At 38.8% G+C, this 22,847-nt stretch overlaps 1 protein-coding gene and 1 pseudogene across 5 annotated transcripts in view; both read right to left on the bottom strand.

Annotated features, from left to right (window-relative positions):
- Positions 1–15,592, bottom strand: part of N4BP2 (NEDD4 binding protein 2) — a 97,191-nt gene extending 81,599 nt beyond the window's left edge. For all 5 annotated transcript variants that reach the window (XM_053672355.1, XM_037138041.2, XM_053672352.1 and 2 more), the window contains exons 1-2: positions 15,506–15,592; positions 7,310–7,373 (exon numbers count right to left, since the gene is read on the bottom strand). The gene's annotated coding sequence lies outside the window, so the exon portion shown is untranslated. The remainder of the gene's footprint in view (positions 1–7,309; positions 7,374–15,505) is intronic.
- A 5,288-nt stretch (positions 15,593–20,880) lies between these two features.
- On the bottom strand, positions 20,881–21,440 carry LOC119043867 (60S ribosomal protein L17-like; annotated as a pseudogene).
- Between the last annotated feature and the right edge of the window lie 1,407 nt (positions 21,441–22,847).

Consider the following 22,847-nt stretch of genomic DNA (forward strand, 5'->3'; position numbering starts at 1 on the left):
TATGACTTGAATAATACTGTCTCTTTGGATGCTATCAACGCACTCATTAAGGCCACAGTTGATATCTGCAAACTCTACAGCTCTTCCTATTATCCAAAACAATGTCTTACTATAAAAAACATATATAAATTATGTATAATATATACAATAAAGGCAATTTATATCAAACTATCTTAAATGAAATCAAAGTCCAAAAACATACAATATTTATTATATAAATATATATGATATTCCAAAGAGAAAGCAAAAAAATAAAGAAAAAGAAATAAGGCCAACCTCATGTGTCATCACTGGAAGTGCCTACTGCACTCTGGAAATGATTACACAATACAAAGGGGGGAAACTAAACATTAATTCTGCCTTTTAAGTAAAACATTATTTCGAGGTAAGCAAAACAGCCCTAGTTAATGAGGGAAACCTCTCATAGAAGCAGACTATGTAAAAGGAATGTAAAAGAAACAATAGAATCCCAAACTACCACTTTATAACATAACTAAAGAGCTAAACAAAAATCAACAGTTATCAATGAAGTAAGTCTAAAGTTATTAGGTAAGAAAGAAAAAAGTCAAGAGTCAGTCAATAAATGAAAGGTGGCTAAGAGCTTAACCTGTTGCCAAAGTACCATGCCACATATAAATTTATTATCAAATGATCTGGTTGTCACCGCCTTAGCCTGGTAATCAAACACTGTCAAAATGGTGTTGGCAACTAAACATTACATGCCTCTTAATGTGAAACATGAATACACAGCATTTATAAATGAAGTGCTCTTCCCAAAATGTTTAACTTGAATCTGAAACACTTTCAGCTCTAATTCCTCGTTTACATGCAATATAAGGGATAGCAAAAGAAGTTGCACTACACCATGAAGAAATGATCAGCAATACCAAATACCAAACATTGTCAACAGGACTAACAAAAAATTCTCAACAGAGCTACATCATGGGGGAGGGCAGGGAGAATATAAGACACACATCTCTATATTTAAAAAGATGAGCGCTAACAACCAAATGCAATGGGCACTCTTCAGTGGAATTTGGTATTTTTAAGTATATTTTATTGATTATGCTATTACAGTTGTCCCAGTTTTTTTTCTCCCCTTTACCCCCCCTTTTCCCTGCAACACCCCACCCTCCAGCATTCCTCTCCCCCCTTAGTTCATGTCCATGGGTTGTACATGTAAGTCCTTTGGCTTCTCCATTTCCTGTACTATTCTTAATCTCCCCGAGTCTATATTGTACCTACCATTTATGATTCTTCTTCCCTGTACCTTTTACCCCATTCTACCCCAACCCCCTCCTCATGATCTCCATTTCTGTGATTCTGCTCTTGTTCTGGTTGTTTGCATAGTTAGTTTTGTTTTTTAGGTTCGGTTGCTTATAATTGTGAGTTTCTCGTCATTTTACTGTTCATAGTTTTGATCTTCTTTTCCTTAGATAAGTCCCTTTAACATTTCATATAATAAGGGCTGGGTGATGATGAACTCCTTTAACTTGACCTTATCTGGGAAGCACTTTATCTGCTCTTCCATTCTAAATGAAAGCTTTGCTGGATAGAGTAATCTTGGATGTAGGTTCTTGCCTTTCATGACTTGGATACTTCTTTCCAGTCCCTTCTTGGCTGTAAGGTTTCTGATACTCTTATAAAAAGTCCTTTGTAGGTAACTGTCTCCTTTTCTCTTGCTGCTTTTAAGTGGATTGTGCTCTTTCAGGTTTTGATTCGCAGGTGGGTAAGTTTGTGTACGTTTTAGGATCCTGTGGACCTTTCCAATGGACTCTCGTGTGAGACTGAGAGTTCCCCCCGCTGCAACCCCCACAGATTTTTTTACAGACAGAGGCTTTGAGTCTTTAGTTTCCCTTGCTGAACCCTGGGTTGTCTCATTCCTCAGTTGTTCCTCCCGGTTTATCTGTATGCAAATGTAGGATTGTCTGCGCAGTCCGTTGCCTTGCCTTCTTGCTGTCCTCTGCACCTCAGCTTCCTGTCTCTGGTCTCTGCCCTTCCTACCAGTCTGGGTGAATGTTTCTTTAACTCCTTGGTTGTTGGACTTCCATGCAGTTTGATTTTTCTGGCAGTTCTGGTTGTTCTTTTTTTTTTTTAAATTGGTTGTTACCCTTCTTTGGGTTGTGTGCAAAAGTGAACTGTTTCTGCCTACGCCACCATCTTGGCCAGCATTCCCAGAATTTAGTATTGTTATTTGTTTATTTAAAGATTTCATTTATTTATTTACAGAGAGGGGAACAGAGGAAGAAAGGAAAGGAGAGAAACATCAATGTATGGTCGCCTCTCCACACATTGGAGCCCGCTGGGGACCTGGCCCACAACCCAGGCATGTGCCCTGACTGAGAATTAAACTGGCAACCCTTTGGTTCACAGGCTGGGGCTCAATCCACTGGAATTTGGTATTTTTAAGAACAACAATAAAAGATACTTTTGAAACAAGAGTATGCATGAGATTATGGTATGATTATTATCTATTAGATAATTATTGTTAATTTTAACAGAAATAATAATTGTTTTGTGGTTACACATGAAAATATGTACTAAAGATAATGTCTTTTTAAAATTTTTTCAGAAGAGCAAATTTCAAATTCTGATAAATAAACTTTATCAAAGTCTAAAATATATTCACTTATAATACAAGTACATAACACTCAAGTAGAATAAAAACAAAAATATCTCATTTGTCACTATTAATTTACTTTTAAATGGTTCAGGAAATTTATACATACATGTAAATTACACATAGATACAGCAAACGTGGCAAAATTATTAACAATTCTTGCATCTAAGAGGTGAATATACATGAGTTCAATGTATTATACTATTCTAATTTTCTGTATGTCTAAGCATTTTGCTAATATAAGTTTTTTAAATATAACCTGCTTTAAGTAAACTGGTTTGTTTAATTCTACAAAGTAAAAAAAGTTTTAATTCAAATACTAGGCTTTAATTTGAAATTTCTAATTCAAATATGCCAAGTTTTCATTAAGCAGGGCACATGCCATATTTTGAAAGTTTATCTGGTTACATGTCCATGAGTTTGAAAAGAAAAGAAAAATTCAATCATGAGTGCTGTAATTAAGAAGGAAAAAAATGAAAAGAAAGTTTTTTAAGGGTAAAAATTTAGAGAAGAACTCCAAACAGCAAAGCATACTTAAGAAAGAAAAACAAAGCTAGAGACTTCACACTTCCTGATTTCAACATATATTACAAAGCTACAGTAATCAAAACAATGTGGCACTGGCATAAAGACAGACATAAAACCAATGGAACAGAATATACAGCCCAGAAATTAACTCTCACATCTATGGTCAAACAATCTTTCATAAGCATCCCAAAGCTAAACAATGGAGAAAGGATAGTCTTTTCAACAAATGATGCTGGGAAAACTAGATATCCACATGTAAAAGAATCAAGCTTCACCCTAGCCAGACAGCTCAGTTGGTTAGAGCATCCAGATACACCAAGGTTGCCGGTTAGATCCTGGGTCAGGGCACATACAAGAATCAACCAATGAATACAACAAGTATCTCTCTCAGCCTGCCTGTCTGTCTTTCTCCCTCCTTCCCTCCCTAAACAATTTTAAAAAACTGAAGCTGAACCCTTTACATCATATATTGAAAAATTAGCTCAAAATGGGTTTAAGACCTGAAATTACAACACTCCTAAAACATAGGGGGAAAAGTTTCATGATATTGGATTTGGCAATTACTTCTTTCCAAAGATACAGCGGGGGATACTAAATTCAAGGCAGGGTGGGTGGCAAAAATAAAAGGGAAACATCAACAAAATAAAAAGACAATCAACTGAATAGGAGAACATATTCACCAATGAAACATCTGATTAGGGGTTAATATCTAAAATTTAAAAGGAACTTACAAAACTCAACACCAAAAAAAAACAAATAACCCAATTTAAAAAATGGGCAAAGGATCTGAATAGACACTTCTCCAAAAAGGACATCCGGATGACCAAGAGACACATGAAAAGATGCCCAAAGTCAGTAATCACCACAGACAAACAAATTAAAACCACAGTGAGGTATTATCTCACACTGGTCCAAAAGGGAATCACAATAAATCAACAAAAAACAAGTGCTGGTAAGATGTGGAGAAAGGGGAACCTTTTTGCACTATTGGTGAGAATACAGACTGGTGCAGCCACTGTGGAAAGCAGTATGGAGATACCTCAAAAAGTTTAAAAAGGATCTGCCATTTGATGCAGCGATCCCAGTTCTGAAAATATATCTAAAGGAACACAAAAACTATTTCGAGGAACATAAGCAGCCCTATGTTCATTGCACCATTTTTACAATTGCCAAAATACAGAAGAAGCAGCCTGAGTGTCCATCAGTAGATGAGTGGATAAAACAACTATGGGACATTTATACAGTGTAATACTACTTGGCATAAAAAAGAGAAAGTTTTACCCTTTGCAACAGTATGAATTGACCTGGAGAACATTATGCTAAGTGAAATAAGCCAGTTGGAGAAAAACAAATACCATGATTTCACTTATATGTGGACTCTTAATGAACAAACTGAACTAACAAGCAAAACAGAGACAGACTCAGAGAACAAGAGGGACAGCTAAGGGGACGGGGAGGGTAGGGGGCAGAGGAAGTGAAGAAAAAGGAAAATGGACATAGACAACAGTGTGGTGATTGTGGGAAAAGGGGGATAAGGGTACTAAATGGTAATGAAAAAAAACAATAAAAAAACAAATAGCACTAAACCAAGCTAAATAATTTCTACATAGCAAACAATCAACAGAATGACAAGGCAACCTACAAAAAAAATTATCTGAAAACCATATCTGATAAGCAGTTAACATCCAAAACATATAAACAACTCCTACCCCTCAACTAAAAAATTAATAAATAACTCAATTTTTAAAATGTGCAAAGGACCAGAAGATACCTTTCTCCAAGGATGATACACAACTTAATAAGCATATGAAAAGATACTGAATTAACTAATCATAGAAATGCAAATCAAAGCCATAAGATATCACCTCACCCCCATTAGAAAAGGCCACTGTCCAAAAAAAAAAAAAAAAAAAAAAAAGAGGAAAATGACAAGTGTCGGTGAGAATGCTGAGAAACTGGAACCCTTGTGCACTGCTGGTAGGAATGAAAAATGATGCAACCGCTATGCACAACAGTATAGAGGTTCCTCAAAAAATTAAAAATAGAATACAATCCAGCAATGTCACTTTTGGGCATATATCCAAAAGAATTAAAAACAGGACTTCAAGACATATGCAAATCCATGTACATTGCAACATCATTCACAATTACTAAGATGTGAAAGAAACCTAAATGTCCAGGCAACATAATGTTCAACAGAAAAAGAAAGAAAATATACTAGCTCCTGTTGCTCAGTGGGTTGAGTGCCAGCCTGCCAACCAAAAGGTCACTGGTTTGATTCCTGGTCAAGGCACTTGCCTGGGTGGGCCAAGACCCCAGCTGGGGGCATGTGAGAGGTCTACCCCCATTCCCCATTCTCTAAAAATAAATCAATAAATAAATATACAAAATCTTTTAAAAAAAGATAATGTGGTATGTGTACACACATACACACACCCACACAATGAAGTATCATGCAGCCTGAAAAAAAGAAGAAAATCCTATCATATGCTACAACACGGATAAACCTTGAGGACATTATGCTAAGTAAACCAGTCACATAAAGACAAATACTATATGGTTCCACTTACACAAGGAGTTAAAGTAATCAAACTCAGAGACAGAAAGTAGATGATGGTTGCTAGGAACTAGAGTAGGGAGCAAAGGACAATCATTCAAGGGGTCCAGAGTTTCAGTTTTGCAAGACGAAATGTTCTAGAGATTTGTTGTATTCACAATGTACATTCAGTTAACATTAATGTATTGTTCACTTAAAATGGTTAAGGTGGTAAATTTATGTTATAGTTTACTACCATTTCTTTAAAAAAACGATAAAGGGTTTAACCACAAAGCAAAAATAAGAGAAAGTGGTTTAGCAGGGAAAGAAAATATTCACTCCAAGTTTGAGTCAGAAAAAGACAGTAAAAGAAATCACAAAAGAAATCCTCAGAGATGAACTAAATTTAGTTACAACTACACAATCTGACATCAACTCCAGGTCTCCTGGTAAAATACAACAGATTTACTGTATTTTTATAGCTTAAGAAACGAGGTGCAAAATATAGGAACTCTGTATCCCCAATGTGACTGATACTACACATACCACATATATCCCCTACTTGATCACTTCTTTCCTATCAACCACCACCCACCAAAAAGCCTCCACCCTCTCCTCCCTCTCTTTAAAACGTGTAATTCTAATAGCTCAAATTCCTACACTGGAAAAACTGTTCAGAAACTTGGTTTTCTCAACATACCCACGATTAATAATGATCAGGTGAATTTTTAACTCAGATTAAACAAACTCCTGGTATCTCCTATACAGTTTGTTTCTTAAAATAAAAGCAGTTTACATTTGTTGTTTCAACTTCCCACTGCCATCCGCCCCTACACCTACCGGTGTTTCTCTGGCTGTCCCTCTCAGTCTCCGGAGAAGCCTCCTGATTCCCTTCCTTCTGCCTACTCTTTCGATTTCACTGTTCCCCTGGGTTCTGACCCTAACCTTCTGCTCCACCAGCTTGTACCAGGTCCATTCAAAACCTTGGCTTCAAGACCTCTAAATGTGACTCCAGCCAAGAATTCTCTACTGAACCCCAACAGAGTCAAACTGCCTGACAAACCTATCCACTTGGATACTATACATAAGGTACTTTTAAAGCCTGAGAGGTCCAGCTTTAAATCCCCAAAGGATTCTCTACAGCTTTCAAGATCAAGTTCCAATTCCCTGGTAAAGCATAAGGACTTCTATGATCTAGCCCCCAGACTAACCCTAGCCTCCTCTTCCTCTGCTTTCCCTCAGATACTCTCTGTTCCACTGGTATCTAATTATGTTTCCCTACACAAAGGAGGGCATTTCACCATCACTGTGCCTCACATATGTTCTGCCCAAAGTCCCTCTACTCCCACCTACTCAACCCTTATTTTTTCACTCAACTAACTTCCCTACAAGAAAGTTTTCCATTATCCATTAGTAGGTTGCTTCTGGTGCAGCTCCCACTGCACCATAAATATGCCTCTATCTCAGCAACTCTGCATTTATTTGGACTACTAGCCTATAAGCATCCTATAAGCATAAGCAGCTCGCAGATGTGTCATGTTTAGCAAACAGCTCAACAAAATTTTGTTATATGCCAGCACAAACCAAAACTAAACCATTTTAGTTTTTTAAAATATTGGACTTACCATTTCAGTACCTGGAATACTCAGGTCAACAACACAGAGGATCTCTTTCCCATAAATAAAGTACCTAGGAAAATAAATTTATAATCAGAAGGCTGATTAAGAATTATAATGGGTATTCTTTGTGTCTCCTCAGAACTCCTCCTTCTCCTCCTCTATCCCACTAGGTATATTTTTCTGCTAACAGACCCCTGGCCATATAAATGGGCACATCACATGACCTAGGCTGAACTAAGCATAGTACCTTGTGCCCTCAGTTGCAGGAATTGGTCAAGGGATGGGCATGTGACCAAATCTATCTAGCACCACTGACATGAGGCTGTAAGCAGATAAACCTGTGTTGCCAAGGAACATGGTCGTACCACATAAAGAAGCGTATGAGCAGTAGGAGAAATGACTCCAGTATGCAAACACTGAAGTCTATGTATACTGGAAGTACAGGAAGTAAGCACAGGAAGGATTTAATTATGGGCAAGTTTCCCCCTTAACACCTTAAGGCAATCTCTACCCATACAGTTTCTGTTATACAGGGTAGGGCTAAAGTAGGTTTACAGTTGCGAGTACATGAAAGTTTATTCTTGTATTATTTACTTATTGTATTATTTTCCATACAAACAACTGCAAACCTACTTTTGCCCCACTCTGTATGGTTATTAAACCAGTAACTTTTCCCTCCACAGATTATCTCAAAGTATATCTCTGTTACTTGCAATCCATGTCCTAACTAATAAATAGAAAAACTAAACAGATGGAAATAATATGTCAAAAGATGTATTTCATTGAAGCTATCAAAGGACCGACCCAGTATGCCTTTCCTGACTTTGAAAACTTTCATCCACCAAATATAATGTCTCTTTCCTTTCCCTATTAGCTAAATTCCCAAACTATTTTTAATTGTTTTTAATATATTCTGTATAAATTACATCATTTTTCGAGACAATCGATTTACCTTTCTTTCACCCTAACAAGTACAAAGATGACAAATCAGAAAGCAATTACAAAATGATAACAGAAAAGAGACTGATAGGGAAACGACCTGAAGGCGTGTGTTAACACAGCCTGGAGGTGTCAAAGGGAGCTTCCCCACAGAGGTATTACCTCAGCCTAAAAGACAAGTACCAGCTAACAAAACCAAAGGGAGGAAAGCAGAAACCAGGGGAGGCATTCCAGACAAAGGGAAGCTTTGGTACTCAGGCCTAGTTTGACTAATTTGTCATCTTAAGGGAGAAATGCAAGTAACTGAATATGACTAATACATTCAGGGCAAAGGTAGAAAGTAAAAAAGGATGAAGAGTTAAATAAGCCAGATCATAAAAATTCTAAAAACCAAGTGAAGTTCAGGCTTTTCCTGAAGGCAATGAAAAACCACACACATACACACACGTGTGTTTTTAGCAGGGGAGTTACACGCTTGAGTGTGTCAGATAAATTACTCTGGCTACAGTGGGAAAAATGAATGGGACAGCAAGACTGGAAGAGAGTAACCACTTAGAACACTACTGGAGCAATCCAGGTGAGATATGATGCTAACAATGAAGTAGGATGGTAGCCTAGAGAATAAAGAGATAATAAGGAAAAAGAATCCAACAGGGTTCAGTGATCAAACAATATAAAAGGAAAAAGACAACACGGAGACTAGCCCGTGTTTCTGCCAAGTTAGTATTAGCAGTGTCTACTCTTTACTAAATTCTTAGCATATATGCAGTATCTCACTTAATATTCCCCTAGAAAGAAGATGGAAAACAGGCAGTCTGTGTCCTATTTTTGGTTTGAGGATAAGAAAGGAAAGGTTGCTGACCACAGTTTCAAATGTGCCAAGTCTGAAGTGTATGTGGGAGCAGACAAATGGACATATCATAAGCATAGATGATATATGTCCAGTTATCATGAAAAGAACTTTGGATTGGAGATTAGAGAATTAACAATAAGGAGACAGAAATATTCTTAAATGTAAAATACCTCCTTTATTTATGCCAATATTTATTTAATGCCTACATCCTTCAGTGTTGGGATGAGTGTTAGGCAAAGGAAAAAAGTAAGATTCAGTGAAGCTCATAGTAACTAGAGGAAGGAGGTAGTTCAAGATGCAGTGTGATGGTTCAGAACAAGTCACTCCAAGATGTATTTCTGTGGTATGCAGGTTATTTTGAGCTAAAGGTCACTGAGACCCGGGGGTGTAAGAGGATTAAATCATAATGGAAAACAAACATAGTAAAGATTATATTAAATAAATAAATAAATAAATATAAAGGCAACTAAGACCCTGAACCTTCCAGAGAAGCTTCTGCCTCCCTCCCTTAACTACCTAAAAGAATCTGAATTAGGGGCCTTGCCCATGATAAGACATTTTTATCAGATATAACTTCTTATGACGTATCTGTATGTCAAGGCAAACTAATAAATAGCAAACATTTGTCCTTCTTGTCACCCAGCAAATGACACTCTGAAGCAAGCAACTCCAAGGTACCTTACCTCATCCTTAGCTCAAAAAGTCACATATACCTTATTTTCCCCTTTTGTCTCTGAATCTCTCATACATGTGGGTTGCCAATGCACATGAAACTTCATTTTCTCTTGTCGATCTGTCTCACGCCAATTTGATTCTTCAATCAGCCAAAAGACCCAGGAGGGAAGGGAGTCTTCCCTCTCCCCACAATCACAAGTAATGGAAATACACGAAAGGTTCAGAGGTGAGTGACTATCTTTACTGGGGAAAGAAAAGAAGACTAATAAATACCACTCAAATCTTGAAGTAGGTTAGCAAAGAGTTTAGGGGAAGGAAGGCAGGGAGAATAGTAGATACTCCAAACAGAAGAAACAATAAATTCAAAGGCAGAAAGGACTTTTTTTTTAAAAACCCATGTCCTGGACTTCTGCCAAGATGGAGGCGTAGGTGGAAGCACTGCATCTTCTCCCACAATCAAGTTTAAAAACAAAGTTTCAGCAACAAAAACGCAGCCAAACTACAGAAAATTGAACTATATGGAAGTCTGACAACAAGAAACCTTCAGCCAAACCGGTAAGAGGGGCAGAGCCAGCAGCAGAGTGGGGTCTGGCAGGAAAGATCCACCGGACCAAGCACTCTACCCAGGTGTGGAGTAGCGGGCAGACCCACTGAGGGCACAAGGTGGTGGACCCACTGAGGGCTGATCGCGGTCACACATTGGCATGCAAATAAACCAGTGAAGGAGCTAGCAGTGCGACAGACCTCGCAGGCCCCAGTGGCAGGAAGCAGCAGAGGGAACCGCCATTGTCCCTCTCTGACCCCCGCCCCCACACACAGAGTCACAAACCAGGGACCTGAGTGGCCCCTCTCTGACCACATCCCGACATAAGGCATCACAAACCAGCGACCTAGGTAGCCCTGCCCTGATGAACAACTAAGGCTCCACTCCTCATACGTAACAGGCACGAACGGATCAAAATGTGGCTCAAGAACAACTCAGAGCCCCTGAGACGATAAATCTAAGCGAGGAAGAAATAGGAACATATGAAGGCTAAACTAATTGAAATGAATGGAAATATACAGGAATCCAATAGTAATGGAAAGGAAAATGGGACTCAAATCAAAGGCGTTGACCAGAAGGGAGGAAAAAATGACCAAACAAAAATATGAAGAAACAAGAATTCAAAAAAATGAGGAGAGGCTTAGGAACCTCCAGGACATCTTTAAATGTTCCAACATCCGAATTATAGGGGTACCAGAAGGGGAAGAGGAACAGCCACTAGTGGAAACTTTATTTGAACAAATAATAAAGGAGAACTTCCCCAATCTGACAAAGGAAATAGACTTCCAGGAAATCCAGGAAGCTCAGAGTCCCAAAGAAAGTGCACTCAAGGAGGAACACACCAAGGCACATCATCATTACATTAGCCAAGATTAAAATGAAGGAGAGAGTCCTAGAAGCAGCAAGAGATAAGGGGACAGTCACCTACAAAGGAGTTCCCATCAGACTGTCAGCTGATTTCTCAAAAGAGACCTTACAGGCAAGAAGGGGCTGGAAAGAGTATTCCAAGTCATGAAATCCAAAGACCTACATCCAAGACTGATCTATCCAGCAAAGCTTTCATTTAGAATGGAAGGGCAGATAAAGTGCTTCTCAGATAAGATCAAATTCAAGAAGTTCATCATCACCAAGCCCTTATTATATGAAATGTTAAAGGGACTTACCTAAAAAAAAGAAGATAAAAAAGATGAACAGTGAAAGGACAGCAAACTCACAGTTATTAAGAACTACATCTAAAACAAAAGCAAACTAAGAGAACAGCTGGATCAGGAGCAGAACCATAGAAATGAAGATCACATGGAGGGTTAGCAACAGGGGAATGGAAGAAGGAGAAGGGGGGAGAAGGTACAGAAAATAAGTAGCATAGATGGTAGGTAGAAAATAGATAGGGGGAGGGCAAGAATAGTATGGGAAATATAGAATCTAAAGAACTTGAGACACGTGGTCATAAACTAAAGGGGGGGATAGCGGGGGAGGGGTGTGCAGGGTGGAAGAGAATGAAGGGGGGAAATAGAACTGTAATGGCATAATTAATAAAATATATTAAAAACAAAATAAAATAAAATAAAAAAAGAATTAGGAGAAAAAAAAAACATGTCCTGCTTCAGAATAGAAATATTAAGCATTATTTATGTCAGTCTCCCAAACTAATTCTTAAATTAAATGAGTAGAGAAACTGTATAAAATGTTTTTTTAACAAAGACACAGGGAGGAAATTCATCCTACTAAATACTACAGCATATTATGAAACATAGTAAAATTAAGTGGTACAGCTACAAAATCCAATAAAAGATCAAAGAGCTATTATAGGAGTCCAGAGGTAGCCCTAACAACAATACATCTTATAATTTATGTGTAATAAGATAGGCTTTCTAAAACAAGAAGGTAAGAGGAATTTTTAATGGCATTAAAATGATTTCACAGTAATCCGTAAAACAGGTTAAAGTGGTGTCACACTTCATACTAAAATTAATTCTGGTTAAATTTTTTAAATGTTAGAAAAAACTGATTATCACATCTGTGGAACAATGAAAATTTCTTCATTTGGGAGTGTGAAGGATTGACAAAGGAAAAGAATAATAATCAATGAACTTTTTAAACTTCTGACAATAAGCAAAAAAATAAAACAGCAAACTGGAGAAAAATACTTACCAAAAAAAAAAATCCGTAACCATATGTTTAAGTCTTGTTCAAAGCTTTAAAAAACAGACCCAACAGACGATCAAAGGATATGAACAGACAACCCACGTTTAGAAAACTACACTGTCCACCACGGGTCAGGAACATTTAGAGAAATCAGTACACCCAGAGCCACTGCCTGGGCAAGTGCAACATGTGGGGTTCCTTGATTCAGTAATTCCACTGACTAATACTCATAAAAACCTAGCTGGCTTAGCTGGTTTATTTCCCCATGGAAATTAATGAAATGCTCTTTTAATTTTTGAAATTATGTGAGTTTGGACAGCACAAATTGATTAACTTCAATCTAGACATCCTAATATAACGTTTCTGGAGGGCAATTATGAGACTGTTCCAACAGCCTGCCAACCTTCCATCTTGCCATATTTTAAAGACTTTAGTACAGTGGATAGAAAGGCACTTAAAAGTAAATTCAATAAGCCAAAATTCAGAGTAATGTTAAAACCTATATATGGTTTTGTATAAGCAAATTGAATTACTCATTATAAAGTAAAAGGGGAAATGTTCAAGTGATCAATCAATACAGCAGTCTCCTCTTACCAAGCAGGATGCACTGAAAGACCCCAGTGAATTCCTGAAACTGTAAACAGTACTGAACCCTCTATATACTGTTTTTTCCTATACATACACGCCTAAAAAGTTTAATTTATAAATCAGGCACAGTAGAAGATTAACAATAACTAAGAACATAGGATAATTATAACAATATAGTGTAATAAAAGTTACAGGTATAGTCTCTGAAAACATCTCATTGTACTATATCCATCCTTCTTCCTGAGATGTGAGATAATACAAGGCCTATGTAATGACATGAAGTGAGGTACTCAGAACAGCACACAATTTAAAACTTACAAATTATTTCTGGAATTTTCCAGTTAATATTTTTGAATATTATAGGAGTTGACATGGGTAACTGAAAATGAGGAAAGCAAAACTTCAAATAAGGGGGAGGGGCTACTATACATATACATAAATGGTAGCCATTTTTATTATTGTGGGGATGAGGGTGGTGAGGATGTAATGATGCCTGGCTTATTCACTGCCTGACATAAAATATATTTTTTAAATTCCATCTCTTCTTTAATTCCTAATATAAAGTATCTATAAAGGCATTTAACAACAATGTATGATTCAATACTTGACCTCACAAACTGAGACTCCTCTCTAAGACTTACAATGTGAATTTGCATATAAAAGAGTGAAAGGAAGAAAAACAAACATGATGTAGCTATTATCTAACTCGTGTGGTTACTGTTTTTTTAATAAGAGACATGCATAACCATAAAGAATCATGAAATTTTTCAAAGAAAAATCCTCACCACTAAAAATGCACCTGAACTGTAAATATTTATTTAGCCTCTATTGTTATTAGATACTATGCCTACTTTAATAAAAAAGCATTCCTTTACTATAACTTAAATCCACTTTTTCTATGAAGTCCAATAGTCCTGTCCTCCTTACTCTTCCCCTCAAAGCAACTAAAGCCAACAGGTACACAAACTGACATCCGTAAGTACCGCGCAGTGATTTGTACTGGCATTGGGTTTTTGTATGCTAATAATTTTTCATGAACTAAACTGTAGCCACCTTGTAGAAAAAATTAGCCACTACTTTCCACCATCTCCATCACTGCAGCCCCCCATTCTAGCACAATCACTTAAATAATAAAGGCTCTAGCATAAGAACTAAAAATTATTCATTTCTGATATTTAAAAATGGACAACGTAAGAAAATTGAACCACACTGATTATCAAAACATGTTTACATTTCATGCATGTACAGCTTCTTTAATTGAAAACTGAAGGGTGAGAGTTAAAACGAGTTACAAAGAGAAGTGGTTGTTTAAGTGAAAAAAAAAGCAATGAATGAAATGGAATAAAAAAGCTGATGTTGGGGTAAAAAGATAACATTTTAAATAGTGGGAGAAGAGAGGCAGCTGAACATCAATCGTGGCTTTGTGAGAGGCCAGGTTGATCTTCAGGATTCCCTTCTCTGAGCTCTACCAATCCCCACCTTTTCTGAGTTAACCAGTCTCCGGGCAAAAAGCGCTGTTTGATTGGCTTAAAGATGTCTAGTAGAAAAACCAGCCAATCCTGCCTTCAAGTCAGAACTGTGCTATGGAGACATTACAACCACTGCATGGCGAAATGTGTACAAACCTGTCCATGCCACAAAGAACAGATCCTAGTTTTAAAGACTACTGCCGAAAGATTCTTTAAAAACAACACTGAGCATGATCTGGCATCAACACGCTCTATTACTCTAGCTCTCTGTGGGGGAAAAAAGTGCGTTAACCAAAAGAGAATAAGGAATGAACTGCTCCCGGTCAGATGACTGACTTTATGAAAAACTGATATTCAAATGGACATCTCAAAGAGAGTCCAGATGGCGGTCGGGTTCAAGGAAGGTCCCAGGGAGGATCAAGACCACGGCGAGGGAGGCAGGTGGGGACCAGGGTCAAGGAGGCACAGAAGCCAGGGACGGGGAAGGTCTCCCTGTAGTATTCAAAATCAAAACGTGTAACGAAGTGAGTAAATAAACAGCTTTGCTACGGGGCTACGTGCTTGGAAAGATGGGCCAAAGTTCCAGGAATGTGCTTCCTGGAAAACGCCAAAGGCGCTCGGAAGGACACGAGGGCCAGCCTTGGCGGGAAGCGAAAAAGCCCCTGGTGGGGGGAGGGGTGTGTCTGGGGCCTGGAAACCTTCCAGGAACTGGGAGGCCAGGAAATAGCCATGGCCCCCACCTTCGCCCGGGAATGGGCTGCACGCCAGGGCCCGCCTCTTGCCGACGCCTCACTTCCCTTCCGTCCCGGAGCCCGGGCCCGCTGGCCGGGCTGGAAGGGGCCGGTACCGGACTCCGTGTTTGGAACTTTGGGTTTTGGTCGCAGTGCCGCCCAGCCCTGCCTCCGGACCTCTGCTGCCGCTTGCCGCCCAGTAACCTCTGGCACCCTCACCCGAGACCCACCGCTCCACCTCCCACCCGCCGCCTTTACCTGCTCCAGCAGCTGGCAGAGGGCGCGGGCGCTGAGGCCGCGTCGTCGAGTGCGCAACGCGGGTCCGCAGCCCTTTCCCGCCGTCGCCAATGCGCTCTCAGTCACGGCGCTGGGCTGGTGAGCAGCGGCGGTCGCGGGGGAGACGCGCGACAAACGCCCGGCGGAGAGATACTGCCGCTCGCTGTCGGACCGCGGAAGAGCAGCTTCCCAGCAGCCAGCCCAGTGAGGGCGGGTGGGCGGCTGAATGGGGAGGGGTCTCGGGGACCAGGGAATGGCTGCCACGTAGCCCAGGTGGATCGCCACTCTCCCCCTCCCTCACAGCCGCCCGCATCCGCTGTGACCTCTGGTTCGTCCCAGGTTCCGCCGAGGCCCATGGGACTGCCCCCCCCCGCCCCACCCGCCCCGCAGGCCTCCACGACCCGGGCCCGCGGGCGCCCCCGCCTCCTTTGCTCCTTCTGGCGAGCTGAGTCCGGGCCTGGCGGGTCCTGCCACGTGGGACGCGTCCTCTCCTTCCCCCCCAAAAAAGCTTGCCCGAAAGCCTAACTAGTTTCCCCCTTCTGCTGTCGGGGGTCTTGAGGTGGGGTGGGTCACATGAAGGAGCAAGCTCTTTTCAACATGGGTTTTCGGGGAAGGCAGGAGCCGTTTTTGTACTGCTGAACAAGACAAAAAGGAGCCCGAAGTGCGTGTCGAAATAAACAGCATGATGCACCACACCAATTTCTAGCCCTTTGCACCCTCTCCCAAGCCCCAAAAGCAAAACAGAAACACAAGGTCGTACTCGCTGGTGGAGGAGGGGAAAAATGGGAGCCAGGGAGAGCCCGCCCCGCACAGGCCTGGGTTATAAGTTCGGAGGGAGGGCAGGCCGAACCAGCCAGCCTCCACGTTGCCTAACTGGACTGTAGACTCGGGCGTACAGAGCAACGGTGGTGGTGGTGGCGGCGGTGGACGCGCAAACCCCGCCTCTGCGCGTGCTGGGGGGAGGGTGGGCGGAGGTTTCCGGGCGCACGGCCCTGGATCCTTCTGCGCGCTAGGGCGACGGACACAGTGCGGCCACCCTCGAGCCCGGAGACAAAGGGACCTACCGTGGCCTCCGCTGGGTCGGAGGATGTCAGGTTCCAACTCGCGCTTCCAAAGTGCGGTCTAAACCGCACTGGTGGAAGCACAAAAATGTGTGCACACAAGCTTGTAGAACCGCAGGCCCAGACCTTTGCCCCACATAGAGCTTCAGTTTTCGGAGCCAAGTAAAAGCAAAGGTGTTCTCTTCTGTTTTGCGATCACTGTATTATCAGCTTGTCCCTAAGCCTCCATTTTTTTTCCCTTCCTAAACTCGGCTTTTTCTTGGCTTGTTACTGCTGTGGTCTGACGTCAAATATTCAGTGTTTTCAGGTACACGAAATTTCATACTTGCTTTGTGTTAGTGGTGGATAGTGGTTTTGCTTATTTGTTTTTTCACCCGCCTCCCTCCCTTTGTAGTCACTTTTTACTCCGTTTTCAGAGTATTTTTCATGGAGAAATGAATAGCCTGGTGACAGAGTACTCCTTTGAATCTAACAAACAAACTAGCTGTCGATGTTGTCATAGTAATTGCTTTAAACTGAGTAGAAATTTGGGAAAATCGCAAATGGATTTTTTTCTTCATTTAGGTCTAATTAGAACATCTCATACTCAGTGGGAACAGTCTAGTTTGTTTTGTTTTGTCTTGGTTTGTTTTAGAAACCAGGAACATTTAAGTAGAGACCTCTAGATAGTAAATTTTCTTACGAAGTCACCCACACAGAAAAATTCAAAGGAAAGGGTTTTTCTTTCTTTCGTGTTAATTTGTTTTTTTAAAGATCTCCCTGAATCCCAGTGTTAAGAAATTACAATGTGAACACCTTTATTAGTGTTTTTTTATTTTAAAACAGCAAAAATTTTACAGTACCCAGAATTTCAAGGTGCAAATAGCTGAGAATATTAACTCTGCCTCTGAACAGCCATTAATAGATACTAATAGCAGTGATATATGCTACTTTACAAATAAATGTCAGAGGTTCAGAAATAGAGAAAGTAAAACCAATGAATCATTAAGTAGTCATCAATAAAAAGTTATTGTGAGTGCACCAGAGAGACAGTTTGCAAACCTGCAGCACTCAAGCCAAAACTTGGAATGAGGCTCAGAGATAGAATATAAAGCAGCTTATATAGTGAGAAATCAGTAACTTTTTTTTTCACAGTGATTGGGTAAAATATTAGAATTTTCAGTGTTTGCATCATACAACCTTGGGAAACAGTTCAAGTTTGTTTAGAATTTCCAGAAGCCTAAGCAAGAAGTGACCAAGATCAAGGCAGTCTTGAAAAAAGCTAAACAAAGCCTTATCTGTGTAACTAAATTGGTTCTGTTTGCTCAGGGAATCTTCAGGGTTACTCTCCATTTGTTTATTTTAACAAACCCTCTTAATTATAAACTTCAAACAAATCTACCAAATTAATTTCAACTTTTTTCATATGAAGTATGTCCACAATGGCCATAAAAGCTGGCTTTAAATTCTTGATTTTCCTTTGTACATTGTTGAGGATTCATCACACCTTAAGTCTGAACAATAAGAAATAAAGTGTTCTTTACATTGGAAAATATATTTCAAGCCACCAAGACATCATCCAGGCTGAATATTTTTTTTGTCGTGCTCACTACATCAATAAAAGAAAAAACATCAATACAATAAAGTTCTGAATCTCCAACTTAAATTAAGAACAAAGCAATCTTTTTACTCAACATTCATCATGCTAACCTGACTTCGTGAATATTTTAAAAGATTTCCTCTTTCCCTTATTGGTTTAAATTCTAATCCAATAGGAAAAGTACAACACATTTTTTAAAGGGTGAGACTCCAATCTGCATTAGGTTGAAACACTGGGTAAATGGACTGTTATGCTCATTCTCATTCAAGATAATGTAACTTTTGATTTCAAAGAAGAAATTTAAGAATCTTTGAATTATTGAATACCTTTATGAACTTAATTACCAAAGTGCTACTCTACTCCTGATCACACTTTGCTCTCTATAATCTTCCAATTGGTTATGTTACGATTGATTTTGTTTAAATATTTAATTTTCTAAAATGTCAGATAAGTCAGAAGAATGGCAAAATATCTACTACTCAGCACTTTAAATAAGGTGAACCCTGGCATTTCCTTAGGTGAAAGACTGGCCTTTAAGGTAATAATAAAGTTTACATTTTAGAAAGTGTCTTGGATTTGTATAAATAAAATGGCCAATGCATTATAAATAAATCTTCTATCTTTGCCTGTAGCCATCTTTGGTCTATTTAATAGCTAAATTCTAAACATGCTTGTTTATGTTTAGAACATAAGCATGATTTATTCCAAAAATAACCTATGCTTTTATTTTGACTGGAGCACTCAGACTAATTTTATTTACACATTTATAATTTCTTTTATTAGCTCATCAGTTCCTTGAAGACAGGTTCTGTTTCCCATTTAGCTTTGTATTCCTCACCGCCAAACTCAGCCTTGTAGAAAATAAACACTCTGTGAATATTTTCTGAGTGAAAGAATGAGTAAGCATTACTTACTCTATGACACAGCGTATGGCAAATTGAAAGAAAAGCTGTCTCAGAATTTTTTCCTCCTCTATGTAATAGCCAATATATACTTGTTTACTTTCCCAATTAAACCAGAATAGCATTGTGCAAAAACTTTTGTGGATGATAAAAAGGGGTTCTGTGGAAAATAACCTCACAGGGTAATCTGATCATAAATTCCTAACGGGGCAGGTCATGGTGGGTAGTCACACCCCAGGAATATAACTTTTTAGTAAAAGATTTATCTTTGCTGTAAGCAAGGCTTATTTATTGTTTCTGTGCATCTAGATTAACATACCTTTGAAATAAACCATTACCACCCTCAAGAGAGCAGAAATCTTTTTTTTAGCATTTAAGATTGTTTTCAATTACAGTTTGAAATATTCTGTATTATTCAGTATTATTTAGTATTAGTTTCTGGTGTACTTCACAGTGGTCAGACAGTCATGTACTTTACAAAGTGCTCCTCCTGATATTTCCAGCGTACACCTGGCATCATCCATAGTTACTACAATATTATTGACTATATTTCCTATGCAGCACATCCCTATGACTATTTTGTAACTACCGATGTGTACTTCTCAATATCTTCACCTTTTTAACCCAAACCCTTCCCCAGCAACAACCAGTCTGTTCTATCTATGGGTCTCTTTCTGTTTTGTTTATTCACTTACATAGTTCTTTAGATTCCACCTGTAGGTGAAATCATATAGTAGTTGTTTTTCTCTGGATGATTTACCTCACTTAGCATATTACCCTCTAGGTCCATTCATGCTGTTACAAATGGCCAACTAATATTCCATCATATACATGTACCACCACATTTTTATCTACTCATCTATTGATGGGCATTTGGGTTGCTTCCATAGCTTGGCTACTATAAATAATACTGCAATAAACATAAGGGTGCATATATTCTTTTAAATTACTGTTTGGGGTTTCTTAGGATATATGCCCAGAAGTAGAATCACCGGGTCATAAGGCAGTTACATTTTTAACTTTTTGAGGAACCTCCACACTGTTTTCCACAGTGGCTGTACCAATCTGCATTTCTATCAGCAATGGACAAGAGTTCCCTTTCCTCCACATCCTCACCAGCACTTGTTTGTTGATTTGTTTATGATGGCCATTCTGACAGGTGTGAGGTGATATCTCATTGTGGTTTTAATTTGCATTTCTCTGATGATTAGTGACATTGAGCCTCTTTTCATATGCCCATTGGCCATCTATATGACTTCTTTGGAAAAGTGTCTATTCAGGTCCTTTACCCATTTGTAAATTGAACCCTTTGTTTGTTTGGTGTTGAGTTGTATGAGTTCTTTATAATTTTTGGAATATAACCCCTTATCAGATGTATCATTTGTGAATATGTTCTCCTATTCAGTTGATTTTCTTTTCATTTTGTTGATGGTTTCCTTTGGGCAAAAACTTTGTAATTTGATATGGTACCATATGTTTATTTATTTTTGTATTCATTTGCCTGAGGAGTTAAATCAAAAAAAATACCACTAAGAGAAATGTCTGAGATTTACTGCCTATGTTTTTTCCAGGAACTTTATGGTTTTGAGTCCTATGTTTAAGTCTATTTTGAGTATATTCTTGTATGTGGTGTAATAAGGTGGTCTAGTTCCTTTTTTTTTACATGTATCTGTTCAGTTTTTACAACATCATTTATTGAATAGACTGTCTTTACTCCATTGTATGTATGTTCTTGCCTGCTTTGACAAATATTAATTGACCATATCGGCATAGAAGAAAGCACATAATCTTTTTTTTACTTTTATTAGTATTATTTTATGTTGAATTAACTCCCAGCGCATAAGTTTTTGTTTCTTCACTTTCTGCTGGGATATCTTTTTTTCTGTGCACCCTCCTCTTCTGGTTTAGGAACAATCTGCTCTTTTTCAATAAAGGAGCATCACAGTGAGGCAGGGAGAGCTCGGTGCGGGTTAGTCCGCCATGAGCTCTGTTAGTTCTGCACCATGTCTTGGGAGCGTTGTTCACCCGGATGTGTTCAAGGACCAAAGTATCAACATCTAAACCCTTAAGTTCAGCATTACTTTCTGCACTTTTAAGCATGTGCAGCAAGGAGTCAGCACTCTTTTTGGGCAACTGACCCTGTGTGCAGCCCCACTGTTTGGCCTGGGTACACCTACCAGCTCCACATTGTAACAACAGACTGGCACACATTGCTTCTGTAAGTGACATCCTCAGATACTTGGTGGCTTTTCTGATATGCATACCCTGATGGCCTGGGCAGTTTCATGAGTGTTCTTGAAGTGAACGTGAAGATTTGAACTTCTTGATTTGCATAATTTTGTGAAGTGTTCTGGGTCAAGTGAATAGTGAACCATTTTCAGGAGTCACCTCTGGCCACTTTTGGGAAGAGAGAGAGCATATAATCTTAACTTTCCTGTAATTCAACCCCCATGTTGCTTCCTCCCACCTTCATGTAATCTTCCTTACAATCCTTCCTTAAGTTCTTTTTTCTTTTTTTGTTTTTTGGTTTTTTTTCCCTTCATTGAATTTATTGGAGCGACATTGTTTCTCCTTAATTTCAGATGCATAAAAGAAGCTGCAGAACTGTAATTTTCCAGAGTATTGGAGATCTTGCTCCCCAGCGTATGTTGTCAGTTTGGCTCAAATAAGCTCATAAAAATTCTCCACAGGTCTGGACACTTCTTATGTAAACACTTCACTAAAATAAAATAGGACCAAAATATGCTGGAACGTCTGTGATTTTCAATTTTAAATTTAGTAGAAACTGGATAGTGGGTAATGTTGCTGTTATCTAAAGTAAATAAATATCAATGGTCGTATCTTTATAAAAGAATGCTTTACCAAACACAACAGGAGCTGCACTTTCTGTGGACTTTGGCAACATAACTTTAAGCCCTCTAAAAACTCAGTTTTCTCATCTCTCAGACACATTCAATATATTCACTTTCTGGTTAATTAAAATAATGAAAACATGTAAAAGTAAGGCTGAATAGATGGTAGGTAGTTATTATTACTTGAAGATATTAGTGGATTCAATCATGAAGAAAAAGCAATTTTCTTTGTGCAATTATTTATCAAAGGAAAGCATAAAGTGCTATTTTTCTTTTTTAAAAAATTAGGGAACAAATACCCTGGAGGGAAGAAGGGATAGAATAGTAAAAGGAGACAATGTTTAAGAACTGAAATTTGCTAAGAGAATGGGTCTTAAGTATTCTTAACACATGCACACACACAAAGGGACAAAGTAACTGTGAGGTAATGGGTATGTGCACTATAATCATTTCACAATGTATATCGAATTGTACATTTTAAGTATATACTATCTTGTCAATCATACCTCTGTAAAGCTTTGGGGAACAAGAATGGGGGGAGAAGTCTACTATTAAAAAACCAATTACAAAACAAGCAAACAAAAAACAAAACCAAGCAAACTAAAACAAGAAAAAAGTTTAGGAGAATAATGGCATTCTAGGCTGAGTAAAAGCATCACGAGAAAACAACCAAATCTGTTTCTCAGAAACTTCACAACTCCCCACTCATGATATTAGATTTTCTCAAATTTTAATAAGTATTATATGAGAAAATGTGGAAACAAAGGGTAAATAAGTTACGTTTCTTTTAAAGTTGAGGACTTTTTATTACATTCTATTTTTCCTTGAATAAATTCTCAGAACTTTTAATATGGCAATGTGTGTTATGAACTCTAAGAGAGGGATATAGTATTAAATATTTCCAAACTTACTTTGGAAACTTAAAAGTCT

This window comes from Artibeus jamaicensis, unplaced genomic scaffold, assembly GCF_021234435.1.
Source record: "Artibeus jamaicensis isolate MK-2021 breed Jamaican fruit bat unplaced genomic scaffold, CSHL_Jam_final contig_76, whole genome shotgun sequence".
NCBI classification, from domain to species: Eukaryota; Metazoa; Chordata; class Mammalia; order Chiroptera; family Phyllostomidae; genus Artibeus; species Artibeus jamaicensis.